Source organism: Bidens hawaiensis, unplaced genomic scaffold, assembly GCF_021521415.1.
Source record: "Bidens hawaiensis isolate Kalapana, Puna unplaced genomic scaffold, B.hawaiensis_p1.1 tig00005142_1, whole genome shotgun sequence".
In the NCBI taxonomy this organism is placed as follows: Eukaryota; Viridiplantae; Streptophyta; class Magnoliopsida; order Asterales; family Asteraceae; genus Bidens; species Bidens hawaiensis.
Window position 1 is genome coordinate 443593 of NW_027491327.1, and position 10191 is coordinate 453783.

At 34.4% G+C, this 10191-nt stretch overlaps 1 pseudogene; it reads left to right on the forward strand.

Moving 5' to 3' along the window:
• Positions 1–7911: 7911 nt before the first annotated feature.
• Positions 7912–9502, forward strand: LOC143628949 (transcription factor MTB1 pseudogene; annotated as a pseudogene).
• The last annotated feature ends 689 nt before the right edge of the window (positions 9503–10191 follow it).

The window sequence follows — 10191 nt, forward strand, 5'->3', positions numbered from 1 at the left end:
CGTGGCAGGCCAATCGGTTCAAAGGATAAAAATCCTCGAAAAAGAAAAGATTCTAAAAAGGATAAGGATACCGACTATAAAGAAAGAGAAAATGGCAAAACCCTCCCTCAAGAAGAAGTAAATGATATAGCTTTCCCTCAGGAAGAAATAAATGATTCTAACAAAGAGTTGTTAATCAACTATGGTCAAACACATATAATGTGGGATCAAGATGAGATGGAAAATATTGATGATGTACTTTCTTATTCTGTGGCAAGTGATATCATGGAGGAAAATGATGATCCTGAAGCAAAATCTGTAGATGATTGTCAAAATCGACAAGATTGGAACAAATGGAAAGATGCCATGCAAGCTGAATTAAATTCACTAAACAATCGAAAGGTTTTTGGACCTATTGTCATAACACCAAAATCAATAAAGTCTGTAGGATATAAATGGGTTTTTGTGAAAAAACGTAATGAGAAAAATGAAGTTACAATATATAAAGCTAGACTTGTAGCTCATGGTTTTTCTTAAATGCCAGGAATTGACTATGAAGAAACGTATTCTCCTGTTATGGATACTATTACGTTTAGATATTTAATCAGCTTGGCAGTTTCTAAAAATTTTGAAATGCGTCTTATGGATATTGTTACAGCTTACTTATATGGATCACTTGATAGTGACATCTATATGAAAATTCCAGAAGGATTTGAAATGCCTAAAGCATTAAGCTCAAAGCCCAAAGAAATGTGTTCAATCAAATTACAAAGATCTTTATATGGGTTGAAACAATCTGGAAGGATGTGGTACAATCGTCTGAGTGATTATCTGATAAGCAAAGGCTATACAAATAATCTTATTTGTCCATGTGTTTTTATTAAGAAGACAACATCAGGATTTGTGAGCATAGCCGTATATGTTGATGATCTAAATATAATTGGGACGCATAATGAAATCCATGAAACGATCATTCATTTAAAGAAAGAATTTGAAATGAAAGACCTTGGAAAAACCAAATATTGTCTTGGTTTGCAGATTGAGCATATGAATAATGAAATCCTTGTCCACCAGTCGAATTATATTGAAAAGCTCTTAAAACGTTTCAATATGGACAAGGCAAACCCTTTAAGTACCCCAATGGTTGTTAGATCACTCAATGTCAATAATGATCCATTCCGTCCTTTGTGAAGAAAATGAGGAGGTTCTTGGTCCAGAAGTACCATACCTCAGTGCAATTGGAGCGCTTATATATCTTACTAATTGTACGAGACCTGACATTTCTTTTGCAGTAAATTTGTTGGCAAGATTCAGTTCATCCCCTACTAAAAGACATTGGAATGGCATTAAACATATTTTTCGGTATCTAAAAGGAACTATCGATTTAGGTTTATTTTATTCAACTGACTCAAAAGAAGGGTTAGTTGGTTATGTAGATGCAGGTTATTTATTAGATCCCCATATGGCAAAATCTCAAACTGGATACGTGTTTAAGAATGGAGGAACTGCAATTTCATGGCGCTCTAAAAAACAAACACTTGTTGCAACATCCTTAAATCATGCTGAAGTCATTGCACTACATAAAGCTTCAAGAGAGTGTGTTTGGTTAAGATCTATGACACAACTCATAGTAACCTCTTGTGGACTAGAGAAAGATGCAAGTCCAACACCAATCTATGAAGACAATTTAGGATGTGTCTCACAAATGAAAGAAGGGTATATCAAAACTGACAGAACAAAACATATACCTCCAAGATTCTTTTCATATACTCAAAACCTTATCAAAGATAAGCAAGTTGAAATAAGATATGTCCAATCTAGCAACAATTCAGCTGATCTTTTTACAAAGGCACTCCCTACAAAACATATACCTCCAAGATTCTTTTCATATACTTTCCCTGTTGTCTTCTTAATAGTAATTTTTGTCTACTCCTTTTGTAGTATAAATACCACACTAATGTAATGGAAAGATGCACCATCATATATACTCTTTCAAAGATATATAAATCTTTCTCTACTTGTCTTATAACTCTTCTAAAAAGCTCTTAAGAAATAACATTAATCATGTGTTAGTCATTGTTATATTATAACACAAAAGTATTTCTTTCTCTTTTTTAATAGTAAAGACTCGGATACCCGGGATCACCCTGAAAAATAGATCACTCTTCCGTTCGAATAACAGACCTTGGTGACCCGACCCACCCACCTAGAAGGAAGCCCGCAGCCGGGAAAACCCGTTGCTCAACTTAGAGAAAATTGCTTTAGGCGAGGCTCAAACCCATAAGATTGTTCACTATAGAGGGGGCTTTAAAACCCCTCCACAGTGCCACATCATTGCCATGTGCGCACTGGGGGCTTAAAAACCCCTCCACTATGTTGTCTCGCTATGGTTCGAAGCCCCGATGGGCTTTAAAGGTTTTATTTATTTATATTGTTTTTAACAAACACAATAGAATAAAAACTAAATAATAATAAAATAATACTAAAATTAAAATTAAAATAATAAACATAAAAAAAATAATGAAAACACTCACAACTTAAATTAGCCAAAATATAACTAATATTTGTCGTCGTTCTCTTCGTTTCATCTTCATCCTCGATTGAATTTATTTTTTCTTTCATCGTGCATCGTTTCTTTTCTGCATGCATCATTTTTCTTTCTTCGTGCATTCTTGTGTTTTCATCTTTTGAGTCTTTTTTAACCTTGGCTATCTCAGATAGTTTAAGCTCCAAGTTGTTAAAACGCGATCTCACTTCAGAACTCATCGAGTATGTCGTTCTAGACGAAGATCCTCCACCTCTTGCCGCCACCTTGGCTTTATCTCTTTGAGGTAACTCATCCGGTTCATTAAAAACAAACTCGGGATCATATTCGTTTAAGTTTAGTTGACAACGAGCATCTGACGTGGCTTGAGACGTTGATTGATTAGCCGAAGTAGATGTTGTCTTTAACCGTTTGGACGATCACGATGAAGATGACGGGGCGGGTGCCCACTTTGGTGAGCTCGTGCATTGTCTCCAAGCTTCCAACATATTGAAATCTCCTTTATATTCGGCTTTGTATTGTTTCAAGGCAAACTTCATCACGTTGCTATCGCTCATATCGCTTTTTCTCTCATTGGTTGCAATGCGGTTGTAACAGTTGGTGAAGTTGGTTATTTTTTTTCGCATTGCCTTTCATTTGCTGTAGACGGAATCGTCTTTGCGGTCTTCACCTTAACCCATTGTAGCAAAGTACCTAACACGTATGCTCTCCCAAAACTCAGGGATATGTTTACCGCTACCTTGGATAAAAATAAAAACCTAGTATTAGTCAACAATAAAATAAAACACGATATATATATATATATATATATATATATATATATATATATATATATATTATTTTTATAATTTACCTTGAATTGAGTCTTCGGATAAGTCAATCCATGCACGTGCCAACGCAATCTCCTCATCCGTTTCCCACTTTAATCTTTCGCCTTTGTCCTTAGTTATTTGACCTTGAGGTTTCTTTTATGACTTCGTTTACCTTTTGATGTGGTAGGAGCTACTTGTGGTTGAGGTACTTGGGTTTCGGGTACTTGCGAAGACATATATGACATTGGCGGTCGATATAACATAATGGTGAACGGTTGCATGGTGGGTGGCATTACGTAGGGATGAGCGTTTTCGGTACTGATACAAAATTTAGTACTGATTTGGTACCGAATCGGTACCGAATCGGTACCAAGTTTTTAGTTTTCGGTATCGGTACTGTACCGATATGGTTCGGTATCGGTATTTCCTGAATTTTGCATGAAATACCGGTACCGAACCGAACATTTCGGTACCGGTACCGATACCAAATATTTCAAAATTTCGGGATTGGAATTTCTAGATCGGTACCGGTACCATCAGAACTCATCCCTAGCATTACGGGTCGATAACCATGTTGGTTGGCAAAGAAATGGTTAGTGGGGTCATTGTTGTTTGCAAGCAAACTACTCCACCACAATTGAGCTGGATCCCACGGGTTCGGGTTTGGGATCGGTTTTGGGTTTGGGTTTGGGTTGGAGCTCGGGTTCATAGTTATAGAAAGTTGAGAAATTGATTGTACTTTGAAGAGATTTAGAGTATTTTAAAGATAAAATGGAGTGTTGAATAAAAATAAGATTGTTTGTTTAAATTGGTAATTTTTTTAAATTTAAACGATAATATTACCGTTGGAATGGGAAAGGGCCCACCAACAGTCCCTTTCCCGCCCATCTTAGCCCCCCCCCCCCCCAAATGCCCGCCCTTTACTACCCTCGGCAGTGTTCCCCCTACCCCTAAGCCGCCCCTCAAACCGCCCATAGCAAAGAGTCTAACTGTCATAAGAAAAGTCATGCATTACCATTGAATTGATTTGTAAAGTCAAAAGTATAAGATGACATATGGGAATACAAACTAGTAGGGTGTGCATAAAACCGAATTAAATGATCCATAACCGCGTTAATCGATAATACCTAACCAATATAGCCGAACCGAACTTAAAACCGATGGGTCGGTTTATAGTTTTTATGAAAACCGTCAAATTCGGGTCGATTTTGGTTATAAATAATTTCCTAACCGCCATAATCGAACCGGCCCATTATGACCAGCCCATTTGTTTAGCCGAAAATATGTGCATGTCCGGAGAAATAATTAACATTGTAGCTTTGAGGTTTTTTATTACCTTATCAATCTTTAGAATCACATTCAATTATCGATATATTCCAATTCCATAATCACAATCCGTCATCCAAGGACACTAAAAAGATTGTTTATTGGTATATTAAAGAGATTATCTAATTATAATATATTTCGGTAGTCGGTATGATGAAACTCATTGTTCTGATTATTTGCATGTTTAATTTTTTTTGTGAAGGACGTACTATTTACATGTCTAATACAATACCAATTTCATTATGTTATATATTTTTTTATTAGTAAATTGTTATTTCACTTTTACAGCAATTTAAGTTATTGTCTTTTGTTTGAAGTCACCAAGTCTCTAATTTTATTTTCATTTTGTAGTATTCTAGTATATATATTATAAAAAGGTTAAATGGAAAAACGCAAGCCAAAACTTTCAGGCTCAATTACATTGTTTGGTCACAGTTAACCGACCCATAACCGTCTCTTTATAAATATCAAAACTGATTAACCAAAACCGTCATAACCAATTGATTATGGTTATGGTTCTACATTAACCGCCAAATCGGTTATGATTATGGGTTTATCCCAAAACCGTTCCAAACCGATCTATAAACACCCCTACAAACTAGTCTTAAAAGATGGTAAACAGGAATATCATTATGGGACCAAGGTATCTCCTCTTTTTAGATTCCACTCAATTAAGAGGGCCTATTACCATTTAACTGTCCTTTATACCTTTCTTAAACTCAACAAATTAACATCAAAATAAATTTATTAAAAATGCCATGAATGTCATCAAAATAATTTAGTTTTTAAATTAAGCATCACATGTTCCATAATCTCTTATTATCTCAACTCTCAAGTAACATCAAGTTATTACAATTGGTTGAAAAAGAATTTGATTAATCCTAGGTATTAAGCATACTCGGGACCACTTGTCAACTTCTTTTGATTTAATCTTTATAGAGTAAAATGCCATGTATATGGGCATCACCCATTTTTATGCACATGTTTCTTCCTATTCAATAAAAAAATAATGAGCTTTAAGAGCTCGTGAATACTTTTATGTTGCACAACTAATTTACGAACTTTGATTATTTCATGAAATAGAATTCCAATGTCACTTCGAAATAATTTATGTATAAAATAAGTATGGTGGAAGGAATATAATTTAATAAATAGATATAATAAAGAACTCTTAATTTATTAATGGTACTAATCACTATTTTGGCATGAGAAAAGCACAAGTTGCATGTTACATGACTTTAATCCAAATAATTGATGCCAATAAAACAATTCAGAACAGACAATATTCTCAACGACATGCTTTTCATTCTTGTTAAACAAACAGTCATAATATTTCTGCCATGACTCAAATAATTTAATTAATTTAATCAAAAACTAAACAATTAATATCATCAACATTTTTAAACAGCCAATATTCTAATCCTATGTATACCTAACCCGCCTACCGCAGGTTTAATTTCACGACCTTCAAGCCTATTACTCATCCGGATACTATTTGGCTAAACGCCTTACATATTGAAATTACTTTACACATACAATAAAAACAACAACTTTAGTCACATATTTCAATAATTTATTTTAAGTAAACCCATTAACACAATGCATCTATCTATCTATTTAAAAAAAAAGAAAATAACTGGGAACACATGTCACTTGACGGTTCATCATTAGCCCAAATTTCCCGCTTAAACTATTAAACTATTTTTTAATGAAAGCATATTTATATTAGTATAATCAAAACATATCAATACGTCCTTTAATAAAATAAATAATTACCTAAATTATAAGGATTAAAAACATGCGAGTATTTTTGTCAATATAATCAAAATATTTATATGTGTAATGCAATCAAATCTATTTTTTTTTATTAAGTTAACTAGTATACGTTTTTGAGTGTAGGAGATAAATGTGTTAAAATTAAATGAACGATATTTATACGACTAAGATGATAAAGAAAAAAAATAAATTATGAATGAATAACAATTTTACTATCAAGTATTCGTTCAACCGCCAAGGATTTCATCCATCTTTTCCGAAACTGTAATACAGAAGCGTACGTAATTCATGTTAATTTTATATATGATGTTATGTTTTGTCATTCATAATGAAACATCCAATTGTATTTTGTTAGAATTCGTTATTTCATTAAAAATATATATATAATATATAATTATAACTTATAAAATCACTAGGTACATCTTTTTCATAATTATAAAGAAATTGCGTGAGAATCGTATTAGTATGAATATTCCATTAGAAAATAAAATGTGAAATTATAAAACTATTTAATTGGATAAAATATAACTTTTTTTTTAAATTTAATCATTTAATTTCTATAACATAATTGTATATCTTTTAAGCATCTCATGCATCATATGGGTTCTAACGCTAGTAAAATTATAATTACAAAAATTAGTTAGTATTTATATTTTAAAAGGTAATTAAATTTCGTAATAAATATAATAACGCATAACATTTCTTTACCAAAGAAGCATTTGACCCAATGATATCTAGAGATCGAGAATTCAAATCCTGAAAGATTTAATGATATCTAGAGGTCGAGGATTCAACTCCCGAAAGATTTAGACTGATTTTAAAGTAAAATATTAATTGTTAAAAGGAAATATTAATATAAGTGTTTCTTTTTCTCAAAAAAATATTTAATAAAAAAAAAGGTAGAAAACATGCCAAATGATGTTTAAACCTAACCATGGTTAACTTTATTGAAACCCTTGCCGTGCAGTATATAGATACAGGACCAGCCAACCCTTTGCCTCCTCTCTCTAAAATATTCAGAGCTTTGCAACAATTACAACAACTATTTTATGTCAGGTGTGTTTTCAATTGCTCTGTTTCTTGATTTTTGTACTTGTAATCTTTCCTATGCTTTGTTAGCTATTAATTAAAAAGCATCTGAATTGAAGATTATTAGGATTTGGGTATGTGAAAAATCATTTCAATTTGATTAAATTGGAGGTTAAATTGGTCAATTTTGGAATATTCCTCTGTTTTTAGGCTAAATTGCTCCGTTTCTTGAATTTGTACTTGTAATCTTTAGTATGTTTTGGGGCTTTTTTTAAGTTAGCTATTTTTACTGAATTAGAGTTCATTTTATCTGAATTTGATATTTATTTGGTTTTAATTATGTGAAAAATCATTAAAATTTGATGAATTGGTGAGGAAATTGGTCAATTTTGGAATATTACTCTGTTTTTAGGTTAAATTGGTAGCTAAAGCTTGTGAATTTTGTGTTTAATTTGAATATATTTTGTGGGTTTTTAGATTTGGTGAAGATAATATGAAAACAGAGGTGAATATGGAAGGTGAGAGTTGGAATGAAGAAGATAAAGCCATTGTTGCCTCTGTTCTTGGGAACAGAGCATTTAATTACTTGATTTCAACCTCAATTCATAATGAATGCATCTCGACTTCGTTAATTAACGACGAGAATCTGCAGCAGAAGCTCTCGGATCTCGTTGACAGCCCGAATTACAATAATTTCAGCTGGAATTTCGCAATCTTTTGGCAAATTTCAAAGTCAAAAACAGGGGATTTGGTTCTTGGGTGGGGGGATGGGAGTTGTAGAGAGCCTAAAGAAGATGAAGAATTTGAAATTTGCCGAATTTTGAATATGCGGTCGGAAGATGAGAGCCTACAAAGAATTAGAAAGCGGGTGCTTCAGAAAATTCATATTTTGTTTGGTGGATTGGATGAAGATAATTATGCGTTCGGGTTGGATAGGGTTACTGATACTGAAGTGTTCTTTTTGATCTCTATGTATTTTTGTTTTCGGAAAGGCGATGGCGGTCCGGGCGGTTGTTTTTCATCCAACCGCTATTTTTGGATCGATAATGCGCTGAATTCGACAGCAGATTATTGTTTTCGGTCTCATTTAGCTAAGTCTGCGGGTATTCAGACCATTGTTTTGGTTCCGGTTGATGGTGGTGTGATTGAGGTTGGGTCCATTCGGTCGATACCCGAAAATACCAAACTTTTGCAGTCAATCAGATCTTCATTTACGTGTAATCGGATTACTTCTTCGATGCCTGCATCAGTTCCTGTTCACAATAATGGGAACTCGGATAAACCAATCGCGGTTTCCAAGGTTTTCGGGCAAGATCTTAGTTTGAATACATACCAACCACAGTTTCGTGAAAAGCTTGCAGTTAGAAAACCCGACGACTCACGGGTCCAGTTTTCAAATTGGTCTCAGTTCAACAATCGTCAGAAGGAGATTGATTTCACCAGCATTACATCCGGGCCGGGCAGCACGGAGTCCAAGGTTTCCGACGAGTCCCCAGTGAGAAACGAAAGAGAAACGTTAGCTGTCGACGTTGGTGAAAAACAGCCAAGAAAACGAGGAAGAAAGCCTGCAAATGGACGAGAAGAGGCGTTGAATCATGTTGAAGCCGAGAGACAACGACGAGAGAAACTTAACCAAAGATTCTACGCCCTGCGTGCAGTCGTGCCCAACATTTCGAAGATGGATAAAGCTTCGTTATTAGGCGACGCGATTACATACATAACCGATCTTCAAAAAAAGCTTAAGGAACTGGAATCCGAAAGACAATCACCAAACAACTCCCCGAGTTTAGAGAAAATCGAGGTTCAAACAGGTCAAGATGAAGTAATCGTAAGGGTTACTTCCCCGTTGCATGCACACCCCGTTTCTAAAGTGATTCAAACATTCGAAGAATCGAAGATTAATGTTGTTGAATCAAAGATGTCTGCTACAAACGACATGGTGTTTCATACGTTTGTTGTTAAGTCGCAAGGACCCGAACAGTTGACTAAGGAGAAGTTGATCTCTGTGTTTTCGCGAGAAACAAACTCGTCATGACATCATCCATAGACATAACTACATAAGTATCAAGGTGAAAAGACAGCTTAGAAACATCAATGTGAGGTTGTTTTTGGTTTTTTTTTAAGGTTTTTTATACTGATTTATTCAAGGGTAAAGTGTAGAAAAATAACTATGTTAAAGTTTTTAGATTTGTATGTTCTTTTGTTATGATATATTACTAAAGAGAATCAAAGTAACTGTGTTTTATCATATCTATATAATCCTTGTTAAAATTTTAAGGTATATTGGTTTTTGTTAATCTCAACTATCGTCTTTTGGTTATTATCGGTCCCAACTAATAAATTGGCTGCTTACGGTCTTAACTTTTAACGTATTTGTTCCTAACGGTCCGCAACTAACAGAATCCTAAAGTCGTTAGTTGCAGGTCGCCAGAAAAACGTTTTTGCACGGAAAAGTCACATTTTTGCCGGAAAACAACACCTGAACACCGCCACCACCACCACCAATTGACTCACCATCAACCAACCACCACCACTTGAGCACCATCAACCGTTCTGACGTTGGTTCTTGGGTTCCGACGACCGGCTTTTACTAAAAAAAGGTTTATAAAGGTTCGATACAAAGTTACCAAGATGTTTGGGATGAAATTGTTGAGTTTTCGGGGAAAATGCGAGTTTTCCGGCCAAAACCGTTTTTCCGGTGACCTGCAATTAACGGCGTTAGGA